The sequence below is a fragment of the Odontomachus brunneus genome, unplaced genomic scaffold (genome assembly GCF_010583005.1).
Source record: "Odontomachus brunneus isolate Ranch 3 - 2012 unplaced genomic scaffold, Obru_v1 Obru_scaffold_024, whole genome shotgun sequence".
NCBI lineage: Eukaryota > Metazoa > Arthropoda > Insecta > Hymenoptera > Formicidae > Odontomachus > Odontomachus brunneus.
In genome coordinates, this window is record NW_022639474.1 from 382,695 (window position 1) to 407,196 (window position 24,502).

Here is a 24,502-nt window from a genome sequence, read left to right on the forward strand (position 1 = left end):
TATATATATATATATATATATATATATATATATATATATATATATATATATATATGGTTTAATACCTAAATAAGTTTGATAATTAGACATAGTTTATTTAGGTTGCATTTCGAAATGTCCTTTTAGAAAGATATTTTACAGAAAATTTATAGTATATGTAAAATGTAAACATTTTCAGTAAAATCTACGTCCTTAAAAAAGACGTATTCGAATATAACTACGTAATACGTAAGCAATACCTAAGCAATACGTAACGACGTTGATTTTCACGCTATCTGCATCTTGCATATAGAAACTGCTGTCAGATCGGTCACATCAAAGTGTAACAATAATGGCATTATGCGGCAGGTGCTATTCACGAACGATTAATACAAATGCAAAGCCAAACTCGACTAACTAACCGGTCGGTTCAGCAACTTACTTCGCTGGGCGAAAACTCGTTAGGAGATGTCCGTTAGGAAATTGCGACAGGATCAGCCCAGTAATCGCAGGAGCTGTTCAGTCGCTCGATTTGGAAATGAAAGGTAACGATCTGCACGCAATAGACGATGGTTTCGCATTGAGTCACGTGTATGTATCGCGTGCAGGTTCTCGACTTCCATCTGCTGCCATGATAGACATTCTCGATCACGCTTGAGAATCGCACAGGCAGTTGATTCCTAGCCGAACGAACGGAATCTTTATTTATCGTCGGAATTTTTTCCTCGTGTAGATTAATCGCAGACGCGCAAGAGAGATTCCTTCTCTTGGGGCTCTCCGTCTACGCATTGACGATTTCGAAGCAAGCGAGACCAACACGTGCGTGTAATTATTAATGGGAGTAATTAGTGGCCGCTGTATTCTGCACGGGATTATTCCGTTCCATCACGACGGAGAATCACAGCGGAATGTGTTCTACACGTCGGCGGAATTGTCCACTTCCGAAGTGGAAACCGGCCTTAACCGGTTCTATATTGCGTGCTCGATCATATTACGGAATCCGAACGATCCACGTGCGCCGGGATTTCACTTAATCCGCGTCTCGTCGCGATCGACGCGAGTCTTGTCAGGGATTCGCACATCGTCCTCAGACGATTGATCCCGGGTCTCGTAACTTCTGCTGGATATTAACGAAAGTCTGGCCAAGAGAAGGAGGAATCTCATTCTCTTTCGTCGCGCTTTTTGTAGGATATACTGCAGAATATACTGCATAAGGAACTCACAAAGAAACGACTCGGCGAACTAAGTGCGCAAAGTTATCGGTGTTTTAGCGAAACTTCATAAAAGCAGAGCTCTGTGCGGTAATTGTCGGGCGTGTAGCGCGGTGTTGTAAATCTCTCCGTTACACCCGAATCGTGAATCCTTGAATTTCGAAACTTCAGCTTTAGTAACTCGCATGAGTGTCTTGTAACTGCGTAGAACTTTGTAATGATTCTATATGAACCAACGTTTAGGCAACCAAATGCGTTTATATTATCAACTGTATTTTTTACATGCGTGTGCAGAAAGAAAGCAGCTAATGATTGTTACAAGCGGTGTAGGAAATAACGATATTATTATGCGCACGAAAATGCATATGATATTCATATTAGTGTTACTTGTTCTAAATATTTCAGAAATTTATATATCCAAATGCGCAAATCCATCACAAATTTTTTTATCATAAACATTAAATTGATTCAAAATGTGTATCCTGAATCCTAATAAATTTAAAATTAAGTACAAGTATATTAAATTTAAACAAACAGTTGGCTTACTACGCTGAGAGAAAAAATATGTAAGAAATAAAAAGTATTTATTCAGTGACTATTAATAATCATATTTATTCTAACTAATAACATATTTACTCTTATGTTAATATATAAAATATCTTTCAAATAAGAAAATATTTACTTGAAATCTTTTTATGAGAGCTTTTGAAAACTTTTAATGAGAGTAATTATTTGTTAAATAAAAGTTAAATAAAAGAATTTAAGTAAAGTTAAATAAAAGATTTGAGTAAATGTTTAAGTAAATTTTTGAATTGTTTATATTTTATCAGAAATTGGTTTATCTAATAAAAGTTTCTTTTTGCGCGTTACTTAAAAGGAAAGTAAAGTGAGTAAAAGTCGCTTTTTTCAGCAGTAGAATGATATTTTACTGCGCGTAGAAGTTTGTAATTAGTAGTTTAATTAATGCCAGAACATCTAATATCGCAAGTTAGAAATTACCTGAACAGTTCATGAAGAGAAATGGTTTTCAAACCCTGACTTTTGAATCCCGAGAGAGCTTCCGACCAAAGTCGGAGCATTTCCGGGAAATATGCGTATTACATTCCTAAAGCTCTGGATCAGAGAGAGATATATCTAACGTTTCATAATCACGGTGTGAATAGGATCGCCGGGATCGCAATGCACAGAAGAATGCCCGTCGTCGCGTCTCATTTAAAAGTTGAGAGTCCAGCCCGCTTCTCGTTTCCCGGTGTGCTTTACCGTCAGAACTCGAGATATACCCTCTTCACTTGGCAGGATTAAGCTGAAAGCCAGCTACGGCTCAATATTGGATTCGCTGGTGAAAGAAGAATCCCCTGTAACGAAGACTTACCGGAACACCTTGTAGCGTATCATTAGCGTCTGGCTCGCATTTACTCAGGCGCCTTTTTAATTAAGAAACGAAGTCGACTTTCAAGATCGTCGCGCTTAATTCGCCACGGCTACGTGGCCGGCGACTTTGCGGCCGGCACAGCGTGATGTCGATTGTCGCTAATTTCTGACATTCGATTGGAACACACGAGAATCATGTGAGCTGACTGATACGCTTCCGATATTTGTCAGTTGGGCCTCCATTATCCGTCGAAGGTTCAAGTGACTTGATCACAATCAATTCTGTTGTTTGCGAACAATAACAATCGCCGTAAACACGCATATATCTATTGTGTCCCGTGAAATTCGCATATAAAACGACAACTATATTCTTAATAAATCATCTGATATCGACATCGTAATATTCGTGTCATTAGCGCGTTGCCTTCATTAGAGCGCGCAATGTATATGGGTGCTCGACAATGCAAATATCGGAAAAAACAGTATCGTTGGCTCACACAGAAATCTGCTTGTGCCAACTAGATAGTACAATACGGAGTGACTGAGTATGTAGTTGTTGCAATCACAGAGCAATTGCTGAATTATAGGCATTGCAGCAGTGATGATATCTGGTTGATCCAACTAAAGTGTATACGGAGAAAATTTTATAGTAAAAGTTATATATATATATATATATATATATATACAATCTTATAATCGGGAATGGGATGACATATTCACTTAATTCATTATCATTTCTTTCATTTTTATTTTATATTATTTTATACTATTTATATTTTTTTAGCTGAAACGTGCTATTAAAATACTGATTATGTTTTTAATAAAATGTATCTCTTAGCAAGACAGACTTTATCGTCAATCTATTTCTGGACTACTAAAAATATAATAAAATTTGAAGAGAATTTATGTGAAAAAAATCTCTTTTCATGTATACAAAAAAAATCTCTTTTCATGTATAAAAATAAATTTAATTGGATTAACTAAATTTCTAGTGAAATATGAACGAATTAGACATTCCAGAATTTCTGGCTCGTTCATATTTCACCAGAAATTTGGTAAATCTAACCAAAGACTTTTTTTCCGTGTATGGTAAATATTATTCCAATCGATTTCTGGCTGCTACAATCAAATCACGCGCGACCACATTGCTGTATTTAATATACCAAAATAACAGAGTTATATCTACCACATATATTGCCATCACGCAAAGATAACTAGGGCGATGCAACAAAATATTTCCGCTCATAATTAAATATTTCTGTTTACGTGCATCATATCTTTCTTTTCTGTATACAAATATATGCCCTGGATTTATAGAACTATCCATGCAGAACGTCTCCGCTCGTGAAATCCGTTTCAGGGTAACATTGTCGTCATTTCCGACGCTTTAAGCAGACACACCCCCTAGTATATAATCGCTCACTCTAGCTTAGCAGTTTATCCGACATACTCATCTCGGAGGCCTGTCAATACTTTATATCAACGATAAATATATCGATCCTGCGGGGGGTCCTTGAAGACAGGTGAGAGGGCCGTGCGCGCCGCGCCGTGACGCCGCGCGTCGCGTTGGCGAAGCGCGTCACGTGACGGAAATCGGCGTGAAACTCGGAGCCGCGCGGCGTCAGTCAAGCTCAGTCGGCGCGTGGCATTCGTGTGAGGTGCGTCGCTTCGTACGTTCGTTCATTCGTTCGTTCGTTTCATCGTGGCCAGTCGATCGCGCACGGTAACCGGTCGACGAACTTTGACACGAAAGCTCCGCGAGATCGAATCCGTACAAGCCGAAAGCGAGTCAAGAGTTTCGACCGGCCCTCGAACTTCGCGTATCGCGCTTCGAGTCGATCGATCGGAGCGCTCACTTCTCTCGTCTCGCTGGCCAAATAAATCGCGCTCAACTCGGCGATAGTCTTCACATCGCGGGGAACTTTTCGCGCGCGCGCGCGCGCGTGCGCGTGCGCTTCGATCGAGCGCGATCAGCAGCCGCGATTTTCGGCAGTCAATTGAGACGAAAGTGGAAGAAGTTGAGCACAGTCAGCCAAAGTAGAGGAAGACGCTCGTGGTCAGCCGTCCGCAGTACGCGCGTTTGGGGCAATAAACGGCTGCACCTCCGTGACCGCGCGCATTAAGGGCAATAAGGGAACGCGCGTTGCGAGCATTGCGAGCCAAGCATCGAGAACACTTCGCAAGGAGGGAAACCGGGCGCCGATAATCGAGGTCGATTGAGTGCCGATTAAATTCGAAATTGGCGCCGGGTCGAAGGGAAGTCGAGCGGCTGTATGAAATCGCGCCGCGTCTCAAGCCGCGCAAATAGAAGAATGACAAGAAAGAGGGGGAAAGCAGGGGGCGAGAGAGATGGAAATTGAAGAAAAATTGCGGGAAAATTGAAGATCCCGGAGATAAGAGGCAAACCGGAACGTTTCTACGAGTCGATGTCGCTCTCGCGCGGACTTAAACCTTCAGACGCTAACGCCACGTCAGATAACGCAAATCTCAAACTAAACGAGATTTAATCCCTTAAGAAAATAAAAGAAAAGGGAATTCTACGTACAAGCGGCGTACCTGGAGCAGTTGGACCGCTCGCGAACCAGATATTATTTAATTCCACGAGCGAGCAGAGTGGGGAATCCCAAGACTCCAAAGAGCACGAAACAATACCGAGCATTTTGACAAGATAGTTGCGCCAAATTGCCCATGTGAAGTTACTGTGTTTTTCCGCGATACCGCTGCGAAATTCCCGGTGGAGATATCTACCCACGTTTTAAGGAACTTGCAATAACAATCCTCGCGGGAGAACGGAGCGAAGATTCGCGTTCGTGCGCAGGGAGGGACCTGTACATTCTTCTTCTTCTCCTCCTCCAGCTCACTCTGTGCACCCCGTTGCTCCCGTGGGAGTCGAATACGGAAAAATAATAGGAACGAGAACGATAGGCGAGAAAGACGACGGTTAATACCGGCAGATTTCCGCGGAGAACACCATCCGGCGCGAAATAATCCCCCTCTTCGGATATCGTCTTGACGTCGAGAGAGAGAGATCCGCTGATATGCGATGAAACGGAGCGGCCACTCCACTGGATCACGACCTGGATCCCGATCCAAGCACGCACCTTTGGCGAGGAAGCTGCCGGCGACAAACGCTAAATTCACGTCGTCGCTTTGAACGGACAAGTTGGCCGGCGTTCTCTGGTCTGAAGCGAGTGTCACCTCGATGCGCTCCGTCACGTCGTCGTTGCTCGACTCCAATACCTCTCCATCTGCAGCGGGATACTTATCGCGCGGCTTGAACGCAGCAGCAGTCGCGAGGTAAAAACGATTCGGCTAGTTATTTCGCGCTGCTTCGCCGTGGAAAATCCGCTATGCTATGCTTTGGTAGTACGCTTCAAGTGGGACGGCCCTTCGTCTCGTGAAAGCCGACTCGTCACGCGATAATCGTGGGATGTTGTTGAGGAAAATCTGAAGGGAGAGCTCGCGCGCAAGAGAGAAAGAGAGAGAGCAGACTAGAGCGGAGCAGAGTGGAGCCGATAACGATGAGAAACACGTCGAGCTGTTTCACGATACGAGGTAAGCGAATATTCGCATTTTGAGGGGTTCGGCATTTCGAATTTCGTTTCTGTCTATCACTGCGTTAGAAATGTTGGACGAATAAAAAATGGAGAGAGAGAGAGAGACACGTTATCGTGGTAGAAAGGAAATTCCACACCGTGGAATACTCGATCGTAGAATCGTTGCGCGATCGTAATTCTCAATTATTTTTATTCGGCAAGACTTTGCAACCCCCATGGGAGTTGGCGCGCGTTTGTCACTTTATCGGGAAGGCAAAGGTATGGGGCTGAATTCCATTAAAGTTTCCATTACTTTAGAACTTACGATGGGGATGAAAACTGTGCCTCACTCGGGGAATAACGCCAGGCGACCTGCCTGTGCGTCCGCATTACAAAGTATTTAATGACTCAATATTCGTTCCCTCTCACTGTCGCGGGGATATATTGGATCGAAAGTGTCAGAGGGAATTCGCGGGAAAATGTAACGGGGAATTCTACTCGGTTGTAAAGTAATCAAGAACCCGTTGACGATCCGATGTTGTTCGTCCGGCCGATCCGTGACAAGGAAGGCTATTTTCCCGCTCGGAAAAACTTCAATATCACATTATTGCATTATTTGCGTCTTATGTGAGGCCTTTAATAACACGGACAGTAACGTCAAGCGTTCTTCAAATAAGTTTTACTTCAATTTACTGTCAGGAACTCTCTCAAAATTATGTACGAATATGTATGAAAACCACATTAAAAGTAAAACAAAATGGGACACAATGATTAAAACTTATGATGACTTAATAAATTTTAAATTAACTTTTGGATCGCATACGTTCAGTATACAAAATGAAAATTATCATCAGGGTTAATAGTCATCACTTGAAATTAGCTTCAAACGAGGTATTTATATTTGGGACTAGAATCGGACGTGAGTTTTTCAGTGGAATCGCGATTGTAAATATAACGTCACGTATAACATATAATTTAAATGAAAAACTTAGATCGAACTCTAAATTCAGATTGGAACATCTCACGCGAAATAAATTTCAAGTAACGATTGTTAAATCTTAACCTAAATCTTCGCGAAAGAAATACTTGAGATTACTCTCTTAAAGTAAATCAGTGAATAGTCTCTGTTATCAGATATAAGTATAACACTGAGCACTTTCAGTGCTATACTTATAATTGCAAATCAGTGTATATTCACTGTTTTCATGATGTCTGACTGATTTATTTTAAGAGAGTAGAGATGGATGTGAGTTTTTCAGTGAAATTGCAATTACAAATATAATGTTATGCGATTCTAGGGAAAAACTTAGATTTAGTTCTGAGTAAATAGAGATCTGAGTATCTCACGCGAGACAAGTTTCCAGTAACGACTATTAATACAGATCTGAATCTTCGCTGAGGAAATGTTTGAGATTAGACACAAGTTTCAAGTGGAATCGCAATCGCAAATACAACGTAACATATAGTATGTAATCCAAGTGAAAAGCTCGGATTTAACTCTAAATCTAAGTATTTCACACGAGACAAGTTTCAAGTAAGGTCTATTAATACAAGTCTAATCTTCGCAAAGGCAATACGACGTGGTTGATAAGACTATCCCGCGCCGGGCCAGTGTCAACCGAAGAAATTAACGAGAAGCGCGATGACGTGCGACGGCAAATGTGTCAAGATCGAGCATGAGACGAAGTAAGGATGCGCGAGTTTTACCGTCAATTAGTGCCCGCTAATCGCATCCGCGAAGACACACGAGAGCCATGAGCACGCGCTGACAAACAGCTCCGACAGAATGATATACCGCAAGATGGTTTCACAAAAACACGATTTATCCCGTGCGAAAACTAACAGTCGGCACTTTTGCAGAACAAAAAAATGTTTTTCGCGAGACACTCCGTAGATTAAACAGACATTTAATTAATTTCTCCTTGTAGGTATAACCGTTACATTTTCACTTCGCCGGTGGACTTCGGTTTATCAAGTTTTTTCAGAGAATTCAATTTCCCGCCGAGGAAGAAATGCAGAGGCATTGAACACGCGGACTCGAGTGTAAACGAAATATCAGACAATGTTGGCAATTGGAAGTTTTCGGCGAGCGCGAGACGAAATTCGACCGGTGGATTCGGTGGTCGGTGAATCCGCAGTCGCTCGCGTCGAAACACGCGGCTAACTTTCGCTTGTCACAGTTGTACTGTCACGGTCCCGTCGCGAGGAACGTCACTTCTTCGCGGCGGAATATCGAGTTGGGACTTGTCGCATGAAACTCGAGTCCCTCGGGCCAATTACATTCGACACTCGTGGCGAACACAGCGCGGATGCACTCGCGTGAGCTTTGCAATGCGTTAAATCGCATTATAAATTCGCTGTCCATGTACAGTCGGGACGGGACGGTTTAAATTTATCTTTTCTAATAAAGTTAGAAGCACTCAAGGCGCTCACAATTGCGGATGACTGTTGACGCAATGTCGTAGTGGTATGACAGAAGCTGAGGTGACAGATGCGAGACATTTGCAATGGAGAATCCAAGAAAAACTTGATAGTATTTATTATATTCTTATCTATCTGATACTGCAAATCAATGTATATTCATTGTTTTCAGTGATGTTTGACTGATTCATTTTAAGAGAGTAGAGTTGGATGTAAATTTCTCAGTGAAATCGCGATTACAAATATAATGTCATGCGATTTTAGGGAAACACTCAGATCTGAAAAAGTCAATACCTACTTATTGTCACTTTGTGACACCTGTCTTGACCGATTATCACGTAAAGTTAGAAATACACGATGCACGATTTCATGTCTTCTGATATGTATGTCGACATGCTTAGCTCACTGCATAAATGTTGCAATACACGAAAGAAATTCATATAGTGAGCTGAACTGCCGATCAGCATGCACATAAGAAGGCATGAAATCGTGTAATTTCAGCTTAAGCCTATGGCTCGAAATTGTGACCACTTGGACGACACAGACAAACTTAAGCAGTAAGAAAATTGATCAATCACAGTCGACGATTCTCCTTACAACCGAAGAACCATTGATTGATCAATTTTCTTAATGCTTACGTCTTACCGTTTAAGTTTTCCTGTGTTTTCCGAGTCTCTAGGTCTGTAATAAATCTTTGAGCATGGATTTATTATATACTATATAATTTAATATTTATTATACCTCAGATTATTATTCAAGATTCAAGTTTTTCAGTTGAATTACATGATATATGCGACCTTTATGTCTAATCGCAATTTGACCGACTTCTCATCTAATTTCGAATTCAAATCTGAGTGTCTCATTAGAGACGAGTTTCAAGTCGCAACTATTAACATGAGCTAAAGTTCTGCAACCGAGTCGGTCCTTACGAGGAAATGTAACTTCTACTATTTTATTGCTACTTATTATTATTATTATTTACGAGCGTTGCGTACAAGCATTTACGTGCATCGCGTGTGCCCTTTCGCTCGGCCGCTCCCGCGTCGCGTGTATAATTAACGAATATTAATTAGTAACAGTGACATACCGCTGGAGGTTTATCCTGGCGCTCTAATGCATTGGTTGTTACACGCTCGTGCACCACTTGTTTCCGCCGTTAATATCTTCTAGCGCGTAGGATTGTATTAGCGCTAATAAACGAATTCCGGAGTGCGAGCACACAATTCGAAATGTAGCCCGGGATTGAGAGCGAGACTCCATCTTGGTCATTTTCGCCTCCTACAATTGCCAAGTGCTTGCGCACACCCGGTAGAGTGATTTAATGCCTCGTTTCGTCGCGCTCGCCATGCCTTCTTAGCTTTCGCTTGATATTTGTTCCCGTAACATTTCACCGCTGAATTCGTTTAATTTTCAGATACACACATACACACTTAGACGATGTTCTCGACGACGGTAACATCGTTTCCCCATATATTTCACGTGTGCCTCGATCGCGTAATTATGATAAGGGACGCGAAAATGCAGTTTTAATCACCGCCTCTAATTAAGTCAGCGCTGCTCGTTGTTACGGGCGCGCGCTGCGAGTAGTACGATAATAATACGGCTGGATCGCAGGTTCCGGTAAACTGCAGAACGGAGATCGGCACTCATATTGTATGCCATTGTTATCGCTGACATAAGATTACAAACTGTGCGGCGAAGTTTATCGTTAATTCGGTATCCATCGAGCACACGTACCGCCTTCTCTCTTACTTAGCATACGCGCGAGTTATGCGAGCACGTGTAATTATTTTAACAAACACGGAGTCAGCTGGTTTTCTCGTAGTCTTCTCCAAACAATGTAAATTCTAATTGTCAAGTGTCATATAAGACGGATCGCGCACATACTCGTGAAGAGCCTGAAATTAATTATCAGCTCTCTCCGGTGCAGCTTCGCACTCAGTTACCAGCAATAACAACTTGATACGACAGTTAGCGACCTAGTTAAGTCTTAATTAGAGAAAATATATCAAGTATAGCGTCGTCAATAGCGGCTAGTGTAACGACGCGCCGCGGTGCACGGTGGAAAATATTTATCGCGTAGCAATCCAGATAAAATCTGTCCCGATAACGACGCCTCCGCGCGCTCGTCAGTAGTACAGTCAGGTCTTGATCAGGCGAGGCTATGCGCAGCGGCCATGAGGGTACCTGCACTCATAATCGCACGGCTGACGTGGCGCGCGTCATTAGCGACGGTAACTTAAACGCGACGTACGGAGAGAAGGTGTGTATTACACACAGAGGGAAAAAGACTGATTGAATTAACGCGACGATGAACGCCGACGACGGCACTTTCGAAGGAAACAGAGTTTCTGGCTTTTAAGGAACAAATTTAGCTTAGAGAGGAATCGAAAATTTCGATCAAGCTGACAGTGACAACGCTGAATTAATCTAATTTTCACACGAAGCCCCGACAGCGATAATGTCATTCCCTCATGTGTTTCACGAGTGCCTCGATCCTACGTAATTATAACGTAGGATCTTTGCAGTTTTGAACACCATCTTTGATTAAATCAACGTTCTAAACGGTGTACTCGCGAGATCGCGCTTGTTGTCTCAAGTGCGCTCAAGAAGACGTTTCGATAATCTGACGATCGATTCCACGTGCACCAACGATTCCAACACGAGTACGCTTTTAACAGCGTCGAAATATAGATCTTTCGATATCGGGACGTGATAGCAGCGCACGTCCAAAATAATTGCAGAGTTTCTATAAGATGAAAGGATGGAGGAATGGAGATATATAGGTATGAAGATATGTGGAGGAATGGAGGTATGAAGGAATGAAAGGATAGAGAGTTGGAGGGAGAGGAGCAGAGAGAGAGAGAGAGAGAGAGAGAGAGAGAGAGATGTGGGAAGTAGTAACGTACATTGAGTCACAAAACGGTTTGGATGCATTATTTCGAGCCCTAAAGTTGTAAAGTTTCAAGATGTCAAAATTGAGAAGCATTGCTGACGCATTTACGTATGAATTGGTTATGACAGGAGTTATGACAAAGTGACAGTATAACATGTATATGTATATGCATATATAATATGTATATGTATTAACACGTATTAACACGTCATCACGTTATCTTATATTTATTTTTACCTGTACTGTCACTTCGACTCCTGTCGTAACCAATTCATATGCAAACGCGTCAGCAGTGCCTCTCAATTTTGACATCTTGAGGTGCTGCAAGCACTTCAGTGCTCGAAATATATCCAAACCGCTTCGTGACCCACAACTCAGGGCACACAAAGCGCAGCGGCACGAATAAAGTAACAAATTCGGCGATTGTTCCAGTTTCCGAAATGGCGAATTGACATCGAAACGAAAATGCTGGAATATTCCAGTGGAACGAATGCGGGATGCGATTTTAATGGGATAACGTAAATAGTTAATTACTTATCCCCTCTGCGAAACGCGTCGTTGGAAATTATAACACTGTGCCGTGTGACGGACACTACAATTTTCGCAATTTTGCCGTTCCACAGCGGCCGCGCAGCAAAAATAGCAGCGGTTCCGCCGAGAGAAAATTGCGACCTGCCGCAAACATTAATTAACCGTTGTATCGTCCGCTCGATTGAATTTCATATCGAGATGGTGGCCGCAAACATTACCCTCGACATAATTAAGCGCCATTATCTGCGTCATTTTGTTACATCGTGCGCAGTGCATTGCGCGACGCGTTATTATATGCGTTCCCACGTCGTGCCGATTTCGCGACGAGTTCGCGGCTCACACGCGCGCACAAGGAGATTTCTTGCGCGACTGGCCGTTCCTTCGGGATTTCGCACGCGCGGCAAAACTTCCTATCCGCGTTCTACCTGTTACTAAACGGGACATAAAACGCAGCGTTAAGTTAACTTCCCGATCGAGGAGTGTGATAAGGGCTTGAAGCTGCTCGTTAATCTTCCTTACGGCGGACAACCTTATCGCGTATCGACTTCCGCGTTTAAAGAATAGTCACGTCTATCTAAATGAGGGAGCGGGAGGGTCAAGAGTGTGCGCAAGGCATATTCGCGCTATTTGACAGCTTCTGAGATTTTGCATGCAGATACCACGGAGCGGCCGCGTTTGCGCCGATTTCGTATCGGTATGCGCGACGCGGCGCGATTAATCCCGGGGTATGTGAAGTGGGTCTGTAACGCGGGGCCCCGTTATTTTCGTCTCACCACCAAATTACATACTTGGAACATCGGCCGGCGTTTCTTCTGTCTCGCTCGCCGAAACCCCGGCAACATTCATTGACAATTTTGCCCGTGGCAGCCGTCCTGCTTTTTTTTTTCTCTCTCTCTTTCTCGCCCCACGGCGTCTCAATAAATCATCTCGATTTCTATTTTTATTCTGCCTCTTCTCCGTAGTTGCCGTTTCCGCGAGCATGCATTGGCGAGAGGGTGAATCTCCCCGTTAGAGAGAGCGAGTTCTCCCGCTCGTCTCTTGCGGGAGAAATCAATTTTCACGTTCGAGGAACAGCTGCGTTCTAACCCCTACGTTCAATAAAATAAGATCGAAGGCAAACACGTAAGTCGAGAGACGGGAAGACCGTCGGATAGGAATCTGCGCGCGTAGTCAGATCTATGCGCGTATGTGTGTGTATCGGAAAACAGGTGAACAGAGCGCATGTCAGCGTAATAATTTTCTTATCGGCGATTGTCGTGTAATCGTTCTCGCGTGACTCCCTCGAATCGCTTAATCCAATTCCGCCCGACGTATGCGGGGGCGGCTCGACACACTCTTCCGCATGAGACGGATTTTTCATTGGCAGCGAGCGCCGTTAACACCGACGATATAATGCATAATGCATCAGAAGCGTTGCCGCTCCGTCCGAAAATAACGTTTGTTCCAAACTAATGGCGACGCCGGGCGCGAGAGTGAGTTTCATTACGCGGCTGGGCCGAAATGAATTGCGCGACCGAGTCTCTGCGATTAAACGCGCGGCCCAACTTGCGCGCGGTCATTTTGATTTCGTGATTAAATTCTACACAATTATTTACCGTTTTATTCCCGCGGCTCGGTTCACGCTGAATTTTCATCGCAGGGCTCATACAGACCCGTGATGTTACTCGTGATACTCGATATCGATAACGAATCAATTGCATACAAGTCACTGCACTGAGAAAATATGCTTGGTGCTTGTAACTATAGTCATTCAGAGAAATAATTACTATAAATTATGGTCAAGAAAAATTTTTAATTAAACTCTACCATCATGTTAATAATCTTATATGCATGTTACTACTATCACTTTTTTACAAAAAATATGGCTGGGACTAAAAGTAACTATAATTAGATCAATTACTGTTTTTTTTCCGTGTAACAATCGCGTTAATGTCGATCGCGAGTACGGTGTGTTTCCACGAAAGTGTATCCAGATAGCCAGATGTTCGATGTCACAAAAAATATCTTGCAATCCTTATTAAAAGAAATATTATGGCATTTGTTTCATTCAAATCAGACACAACGGCTTCTATAGAAAATTATAGAAATAAGTCGATTAAGAAGTACGAAAAGAATTATGCAAAATTTGCTCTGAACAATGTGTCATGTAAAAACCTGCGTATAAATTTTAGTAAATTTTTTGCTGCATCAATATAAGAAAAGAATATACATGATTGTATGATATAAATTCAATGATAAATTCATTAGTGTATTATTCCTTCATAAATATAATAAAAAATATTTTCAAGTTTCCACTGTCGATTGCTTCACGTCCTGATAATCACGAAGGCCTGTCTGGGTAAATTATATATTGTTCCATGCATTAATCTGCGATCGTTGTTGCGCCGCGCGATTATGATTGGTCGATTAATTATACGTCCAGATCCGGACTTTAACTAGCACTACTGCACACAGCGGTATTAAAATCAAGTGCAACATAAAACGGCAAATACGCGACACGTGCTAACGCACACAATGTACACCGCCGATAAATTATGCGTCATAAAATTGATGATGCTCGGTGCGCCCAGAACACGTCCAGATCTTGCATCCTGTTGCGTATCCGGTTAAATTTATTGTCACCACTACCCGGCGTTGCGCGTAACAATATGCTATTCTTCCTCCGTTTTCTCCCTTTTTTCACGGTATTCATTTATTATCACATCAAATTTCCATGATAAAAGTGTACAGGAAGACACGGCAAATTGCGTTTTCGTCCGACGGAGTTTATGCGATCATGCTCGACAGGCTCTATTTTTATTCGACTTGACGATCCTCCTCTCTCTGCGTTGACGGTGATCCGTAGTGATTTAGTGATATCCCGGTAACTTGCACGGACAAAACGTTAAGTTGGTTTCGCCAAATTTCTGGTGAAATGTCAACGAACCGTAAATTTCGGCTAAAGTTACCAACTAGTGGTCTGTTCTTTTCAGCTGCACTGCTGAACTGGTGCAATAAGAGTGAGAAAATATATGCTTGTCTCACTTTAACATATTGTACCAGTTCAACAGTGCAGCTGAAAAGAACAGACCAAAGATTTCTGGTCAATTCGAACATAATTCTGGTAACTTCGGCCGGAATTCTCTGGCTCGTTCGTATTTCATCAGAAATTTGACTGATCGAACCTAACGTTTCCTTCCGTGCAGGAATTGTATCCGGAAACGCAATTCCATGCACATATAACCCGCAATTAGGCAATCGCAAAAACGGATCATAGTCTCGACAGTCGACACGTTCGACTTCTAATTTAACGGCGTACGCGCGCAATTTTCCCTCGCGGCGGCAAAGTACATTTTCTGGAGAGAGAACGGACGTGTTACGATGTCTTATTTATTAACTCCTGCCCGCAGGATAATTTATTCGCGCGCCATTTGTTACCTTCACCGGACTGCCCCGCGTTTACCAACGTTTTCACGAGACCCCATTTATAAGAATTTCCGCGGCAGCTAACGCGATACTGAATATAGAAGTTTCGGGCCGGATCTTGATGAGAATTTACGGCGCTTAATGTTCGAAGAATGTATCGCCGACTTGTCGTCCGAAATCCGACGCATTCGTCTCGGTAGGAAAATCGGCTCAAAATCTTCAGGACTACATCCCTGCGGACCGCCACACGCAGCGCTCTCTCCTTCATAAAATATCCTTTCGCGCATTTTAATATCCATCTTGTCACTCCGCTTTATAAATTACTCGCTTGTCTGCGCGCGGTCCAATCCACTCAGACCACCCCCGACATATAATCGATAATAATAAATAACGACAGAAAAAAACAGAGAGAGAGAGAGAGAAAGATAGAGGGGGAGGGGGGAGAGAGAGAGAGAGAGAGAGAGAGAGAGAGAGGAAAGAGAGAGATGAAACTTGCGGAAGTCTCTTCTCGACCGCTAATGACCATGGTGGTTTCGCGACTCACCTTGCCCGCATTAATCACCGCACACAGGCGGCGGCTAGATTTCCCAACTGAATGCGAAAAAGGAGCATTGTCGCGACACGAAGGTAAAGGTCGACGGTCTCGTTAAGATCCATTGCCGTCGGTTAGCGTTGTTCCCTATCGCGACCTTCTTTCTCGTGAAAAAGCGCTTGATGCGGAACGGAGGCGAGCGATTCCGCACGCGGGTCCAATCAGGCGGAACGAACGATTTCTGCGCCCGCGCCACGTTCTGATTTATCGACCAACAAATCACAACGCCAATGCTCGTCGCGATTACAGCCAAGGGGACGAGGGTGAAATTTTTGCGGGACGATCGACGGGCGGGGTCGCGAAAAATGGGATTAAAATAGCGCGTCGCGTGAGCAAGTCGGCGTCGGGAAGACTGCGAGAAAGTGCACAGGGCACAGTTTCAGTTAATTCCACGTAGATAATCCGTTTGTTGCATGTCTTGCGAATAATAGAGCTCGCGCGCGTTATTTACTACGTGTTACATAAGCTGCAAATCCGCGATCTCGGCTTATTTTGTTCGAGTCGAGGTACAGCGCGATCATGGCTTATTCGACGCGACTGGCAATGTTTATTCAGAAGCACTTCGTGCCCGATTGCGCACGATAAAGTATTATTTTTCTGTTAAGACGGCGATTACACGGTTTAATTTTTCTTTCTTGAATAGTGATTATCTCTTCCACAAGAAATATTTTCTTAATGACGCTCCTCACAAATATATATCTTACACATTTTTGACAAGCTCATTATTATGTACTAAAAAAATTATTATTTATTAATAATTTACTAATAATTATTGCTTATTATTATAGAAGAAATAAATTCTTATTATATAATAATAAGAACATTAAATCAAAGCAAAAAGGTTTACCTGCTACATGGAGTCAAGCCAATTTTTTCTTTGATAAAGTTTTATAATATTCTTATCGAGAGAAAATGGTTCTTTCTTTCAAGTAAATGAATTTTTATAAATTTTTAAAATTCTTAATAATTATTATATTAATAAGAATTTATTTCCTTCAAGAAAGAAATTATTCTCTTGACAACAATATTATAAAACTTCATAAAAAAAAGTTAGTTCAATTCTATGCAACAAACAATCCGTATATTTGCTTCTCAATTTAATATTCCTGACTGACATGCAAAAAGATCTAGAAAAATCCAGAATGTGTTTTGAGTAAACTTGATGCTTATAGTGTACTTATGATAGATTTTTTTTTGCAGATATATAAATTTATAAAATTGTTAAAACATTTATTTGAACGCAATATTTCTCTGTGTATAGAGATTTAACTCATAGTCCTGATCCAGGTTGATCCCAATTAGTCATCTGATTTGTATAAAGCGATGTTATCGAGTTCTGCTAAGTTCTGCACGGAAAAAATATGAATATGAGTCGAATATGAGTGATCCAGAAATTCCGATTGAAGTAACCCGAATTCTGTTTAAGTTAACAAGATTGTTGATTGGCTTAAACAGAATTCGGGTTACTTCAATCGGAATTTCTGGATCGTTCATGTTTGACCAGATATTTGATTAATTCAACCAAACCTTTTTTCCGTATGTTAATTCAGCGTGGCGATCAAGAACTTATTATTGATAAAAATTATTAATAATTAGGATCTGACAGCATCACCTCTTATATACAAATCAGACACTTGATTGGAATCAATCTGATCAGCACTACGATATAAATTTCTAGTCGGATCCGGCGTGATGACTGTCATCGTTCAAATGTCGATCGAGTCAATTTCTCGCCGTTGACTCGCCGACATACCGGTACACGTGTTCTCGTATTAGCAAACACGACTTTCCGCGGAAAACGTTTCATCCCAAAATGAATTCAATTAACACACACGTGTGCGCATACGTGGACACACGCACGCGCGCCGCGCATTTGATATCATAAATCGTATAATCGCGCGAGCGCCGCTAGAGAGGACGATCATTTCGATTAATCAAGCCCCAATTATTAATAACCTCGTCCGGCGCGGTTCTCGCCGTCTCGTTGATCTCGAATAAGGTCACGAGAACGGAATACGAAATAAAGAGCCCTCTTCTCTTTATTATCTGATCGTATGTGTACGATAAGCTCGCGCGCACTCTCGATTGGCCGATTACCACGGGCTCTCTCGTACAGCTCGCATGTGCAATGGGCCTTAAACTCGCGATTTTGCGCGCGACAAAAGCGTTTTGCGGGCTCGATTGCGTTGGGGTAGAAAAACGCTGCCTTGGTACTATTCCCAAGATGCGTTTAACGCGTCAAACGCGAGGCGTTCCCGCGAAACCTGAAAGCTCCTGTTCTTAGTTCAGCTCGTATCGATAAGCCGCAGCGAAAAAGCACGGCTGGTCGACTTGTGGTCGGGAGATTTCACCTTTGAGAGATTACAAGAGCGACTACATTCGACTTTGCAAGTAAGAAGTTAAAATCAAACGACGTCACTGCAATCGGCTGTCGATGCTGAGAAAGTTTATCTTATCGTATTACTTCAATCCAATCGCGTTGCAATCGCGTCTTTCTCCATGTGGAAGAACGTTTAAGTCAAATTCGACAATTATTCTAATATGCATGGACACCGCGAAAGCCTAAAATATCAAATTATTCAGTATTATTCGGTTTAAAAATTTGCGGTCAGATGTTAACTATCGGAATGCAGACGCGGGCAGCGTGCGGTCGCAATGCGGATTGCGCGATATTACAGTACCTAGAGGGTGTCTGACGTAAAGCATCTAATTTCGTGTATACGCAGATTAAGTCAAACTAAACACGAAGTTTCTCTACCACTTTACAAAGAACTACGTAAAATTTAGGGTTATTAATTAAGGATAAGCGAATGTGTGAATCACATTGCATTAATCTTCTGTAATTAATAAAAATCTACGTGATTATCTGCAAAATGGTAGAAGACTTTTTTGTTCAGTTTGACCTGATTTCACATATCATGATTTAACATATGACGGCGCACAATTCATCTGTCGCACAGCACGTGCTCGCCAATCTTCTTCAATTGAGATAACTCAAACTTTATTTATTATATTATTAATATTAATATATTATTATATTATTATAATATATTATTATATATTATTATATTATTATTAATATTATTTTATTATTATTAATATTAATATTAAAATTAATAATTCAAAATTTTACGTGACTGTTCGCATATTGGTACATTGCGAGAAAATATTTTAAAATCTACTTGCGGGATATAAAGTTTATTTTTCAGAAATATGATTTATTTCCGTGAAATACATTTTCTTGTTTGTTTTTGTGAAATAAACTTTATATTTCACAAATAAATTTTCTAAAATCTTTTTCTCTCTCTCAGTGTAGAGGAATTTTGTGTTTAATTCGACCTAATTTACGCTGAGAAAAAAGCAGTTGGACCGACTGCTTTGTGATCACCTGCCTTTAAAAAAAATATTCTGTTAAACAAATGTTCTGTTAAACAAATATTCTATTGAACAAATTACATGTTAGTGCAACAATAAGTTGCTTTGATATAATCGCTGATCAAATCACAGTCATTAAATCGACAGATTTAATTTATTACAGCAACTATATAATTCGTTCAATCGACTAAACGTTCGCTAAATTTCGCTAGTTCAAATAAAGTCTCATTAATTCAACCATCTTTTCTTCGCACAAGTAAACCTACCCAAAAGTTATATACCGATTTTTTTCTAATTTGGCACAAATGTAGAAGTACAATCAATATTTAGGTCATATTTTTTCATTTTGGTTCATTTTGAGTTTCACAGATAGTTTATAGCTTTTCATTATTCTCACTCCTATTATCAAGTGCAAGAAAAATGCATAAGAAATAAAATTGAATACAAGATATACGCGTTTTTGATTTTCTGATTATGAAGTCAAATGTGTAAAATTATTTGTATAAATAATAAAATGTTCATTCAAAGCAAAATATGTAAAAATCTGAAAAAATTATTTATACAAATAATTTTTCGGTTTAGCCGAAATTCGAATTATTTTTGATTAATTTAGATTTGAAATATTTCAGTTGGAATCTCGGCTAAAGAAATTTAGAATGGTTCGTATCTCAGCTATACCGATTTTATTAAAATTATTTGTATAAATAATAAAATGTTTAAACAAAACATGTAAAAAGTTAAAAAAAAATTATTTATACAGATAATTTCTCGGTTTAGCCGAGATTTGAACCATTTTTAACTAATTTAGCACAGATTTGAAATATTTCGGTTGGAATCTCGGCTAAAGAAATTTAGAATGTCTCAGCTATGCCGATTTTATTAAAATTATTTGTATAAATAATAAAATGTTTAAACAAAACATGTAAAAAGTTAAAAAAAAATTATTTATACAGATAATTTCTCGGTTTAGCCGAGATTTGAACCATTTTTAACTAATTTAGCACAGATTTGAAATATTTCGGTTGGAATCTCGGCTAAAGAAATTTAGAATGTCTCAGCTATGCCGATTTTATTAAAATTATTTAACTATATCTTGTATTAAATTTTATTTCTTTTGCATTTTTGTTGTACTTGTCGATGGTAAGAGTGAGAACATTAAAAAGCTGTAAACTTGCCGTAAAATTCAAAGTGGACCAAAATGAAAAAATTAGACTTAAATATTTTTTGTACTTCTACATTTATGCCAAATTACAAAGAAATCGGAGTATACCTTTTGGGTAGCTTTACTTGTCAGTGCACATGTACACGAAATATGAGACACTTCGCGTAAGACACTTTGTACGTGAGTATGTGTGGCGTATTACGGCGTCGACGCCTGTGCGCGTTGCGTCCGTCCTCGGAAAGATCCTGGGTTCTTCCGGTCAACTTCCCCGCCCTATTACCGACTACGACGGATTTACGACTCGAGATCGCATTGGATTCCTTGGTCTTTACATTATTTACGCGCGCGTCGACCTTAAGCCCGCAAGCGACGGTAAGCGACCACACTGCTGTGCCGTGCGTCGAACTGAGTTAACGCTAATGCGATTTTCCGACTTAACGAGCAAGGATTCGATTAGCACAAAGTCACCGCCGATTTTTGAGACGTCCTCGCGCAGCTGATGTCATTACGGTCGGAAGTTCGCGGTCGGCTTGTCTCCGGAGCGCACTTTGACGCTATCGTGAGCAATTAGCCGCATATATTAACGTTATCGCAGAGTCTTATTGTATAAACATCCGTTATCGCAGAGTCTTATTGTATAAACATCCGCTTTTTAATTCGGAATAACGCCGTTATCAAACTCCCGATAATTTTCGCGTATATGTGTGTGTGTACGATTCTATTTCTGATAATGACTCAGATCAATAGCTTAGCATTGCCAGACTTTCGATTGTCCAACCAAAATTTCAAATCCGACCCAACGCTAACCCATATTAATAGTCGTTACTTAAAACTTTTTTTAAATGAGATACTCAGAGAGAGATCTAAGTTCAGAATTAAATAAGAGCTTTTTAGTTGAATCGCGACTGTAGATATAATGTTATATGTATCATATAATTCAACTAAAAAACTTAGATCTAATTTTGAGTAAAAATCTGAGTATCTCATATAAAATAAACTTTAAGTAACGATTATTAATACAAGCTTAATACTGAGTAATATTCAGTATTGCGGAGAATTCTATACGGAAAAAATATTGCAGTAACAATTACGTTAAAATTACATCTCATCTTGTAGTATTATTTATAAAAACATATGAACTAATCTCTACTCTAATATCGAAGCATAAAATAGTAAGTTTTTGAATCTATTGGATGATATAAAAAATATTTAAAAAATTACAGTAATTTTGTAACAAAGAGTCAAGCGTACCAAACATTTTTGAATAAATATCAATTTCGGCCATAATTTATCTGTGTAGTCTAAGATCACAAAATTTAGTTGCAATTTTATATTACAACATTTTCTTCACGTAAACTAGAGAATTATTATTATTTGGGTTGCCAGACCTTCAGATTAGAGCTGGGCTGGTCTAGCTGAAATAAACCCGAAGCCAATATCTTTATCTCGTGTAGATTAACGGAAGAAATTAGATTTCCCAATAGCTCCGTAACGCATCGGAAACTGTGTGTGCATCTCGCAGAACCTGATCCGGTAGAAACTATATGCTATTAGAAATTCCCTGTTCCGGTGAAATCAGTAATAATACGGGTCGACGTGTGTGTATCGACGGCGTAGATAATAGGCAGTCGCGGAACAAAGGCAGCTAATTAGCGGCGAGGAATCGCGTTGCGGCAACTCGAGCACGAAGAAGAAGCCCGCGAGCAAACGCGCATAGTGTCCGTATGAAATGGTGGCTACGGTAAAAAATATTAGAGGACGAAAACAATCCGGATCGTTTGAACGTTTATCCGACGAGAACCCTCTAGATCGCGCGAAATCCGGAAGAATTCACGCGCGGCTGATATTCGATACCCACGCGCGCGCGGGAGTAGAAATATACCGCTGACGCGCTGCCAATCAAACCGTATCGATAGTCGATTTCGATGGGTTCTCGATTGCGGACCGAGATAGTCCATTTCCGCGAATGCGCAGCTACGCATACGTATGCTGTTGTAAATAACGCGAGTATAAGCGCGCGACTGATAATGGACGGTGTATAGACAGGCGATGATAACTCGCGCGCGCGGCCGTATCGATCGCACGAAAGCAAAAGAGACGGAAACAGAGAGAGAAAAAGGAAGAGAGAAAGGGTGAGAAAAAGACGCGCGATTCGGGCCTGTGCCGAATTTTTTAATATTTCACCACCGCGCTGTTTGTGTGTATGTGTAATTTCGTAGATTCAAAATAATTTTCCAATATCCAAAAGTCGCGCCCCGAAGGTTGGGACCAACGTAGCGTTGGTTGGAAAGCCGCTTATTCGCGCATACGCACTGTGACCTATCCTGCACATATGCGAGAACCAGTCAGGTTACTTATGTCGTATAGTACTAGTCTCTAGAGCGCATATTGGGAGCACGTTTCTCTGCTCCCTCGACAATTTTTTAAAGTTTTTTAAATAATTTTCGAGTTTCCAAATGTGTATTTTCAAAAATGGACTCAAGTGTGCGCACCTCGCTCAGCATTATCGTTAACGACAGGACCCGGCATTCAAGTCGCTTTAGCATGATAATCGATCCGCAGAGGTAGACACACACATGCACGCGGCATTTATTTATAACCCACTCCACTCGGTCTCCGTTGGCCGTGGGTCGTTCACTCGTAAGTGTGTTATCGACTATGGCGAAAGTTCGGATTGCTCATTTAAAGCACGCGCGAACTTCTCCCTCCACTTCCGTATGGCGGCAAGTTGTAAAGCCGGCGCGAAACTTAATCGAAGACATTAGGCTTCCGCGGTGTGTTAAATTATGTCTGATGCTTCTGAAACTCGCGGGGACGGATGGCTGCAAGTTAACAGGAGCTGTGCATTATTTATTTCCCTCGCTGCAGCGAAGTGACCGCGGCAATTACTAATTGAATCGCCGACACGTGACATTCAATATTAAGCGCGCCGTGTGTAAGTGTTATATGTTATGTTCTCGTGGGAACACACTGCGTGCTTAAGAGAGACTGAGAGAAGATGGGAAGAGAAAGAGAGAGAGAGGGCGCGCTTCATCAATCGATAGCTATTACAGTGAAGACCCGCAGGAATAATTGCGCGAATAACACTTAGGAATTATGAAATTAAAGGGCGAACAAGTTTATATCGCCGTGAACTTTCCAAACGGAACAATTCAATTAAGAACCTCTGAGAAAAACTGATCTCGTCTGAACGGATCATAAAGAAGTTGGAAGTTTTAATCGACTTTAATAGACACTCTCTCATTATTTAATTGCTCCAATGCGACGCGCGGGACCATCGATAGCGCGCGCTTCCCCTTTATTTTCGCGAATCGAACGCCGCGATAAACTACGCGCAGTACAGTGACAAGTTCATGACGCAGGTTTCAGAAATCCCGGAGCTTCAATTAAATAAATCCGAAAACGGAAATTGCTCGTTATTAATGTAGAATCGTTATTAATATAGTTTACCGCGCATTCTCGGGAGTGCGCGAGTTGCGCTTGAGTGCCTTTCGTTGCACGTTATGTGGACGATATAATCTCGCGATTCGTATGTTGCATAAGTCTAATGGAAACTCGGTGTTTTATCGAGCATTGAGAAATGTACTCAATGGTTATTACGAGCCAGCTTGCGCATTTAAAACTTCGCTCTGGCTCACCTAGGAGAGCTTGCCGCGGCCACGTGTCTGTCGTGTGCACGTGCAAGTGTATAAAAATCGAAGCTCAGCGGAATACATGAACTAGAAAAGTATGTCCTTATTTCCTCACATTTCTACGGAGATAATAAGTCGTTTCGCGAGACAAAGAACCTTGCTCATTTTGGGCTTTTTGAGACCAGTAATGATTCGCATACTGATTGACAGAAGATAGACTATTGACAATTATCATTACTCATATCCAGGAAATAAGCCTACATAAGCCTACATTAATAGTCGTTGAACTTGAAATTTCTCTCAAGTGAAATATTCAAATTTAAATTCAAAGTCAGATGAAAGTTTTCTAATTAAATCCTGATCACACACACACACACACACACACACACAC

General features: G+C 41.2%; 1 protein-coding gene across 2 annotated transcripts in view; it reads right to left on the minus strand.

Moving 5' to 3' along the window:
• The window catches only part of LOC116842314, a 187,908-nt gene that overhangs the window by 10,273 nt on the left and 153,133 nt on the right, over window positions 1–24,502 (minus strand). The gene's annotated exons all lie outside the window — the stretch shown is intronic.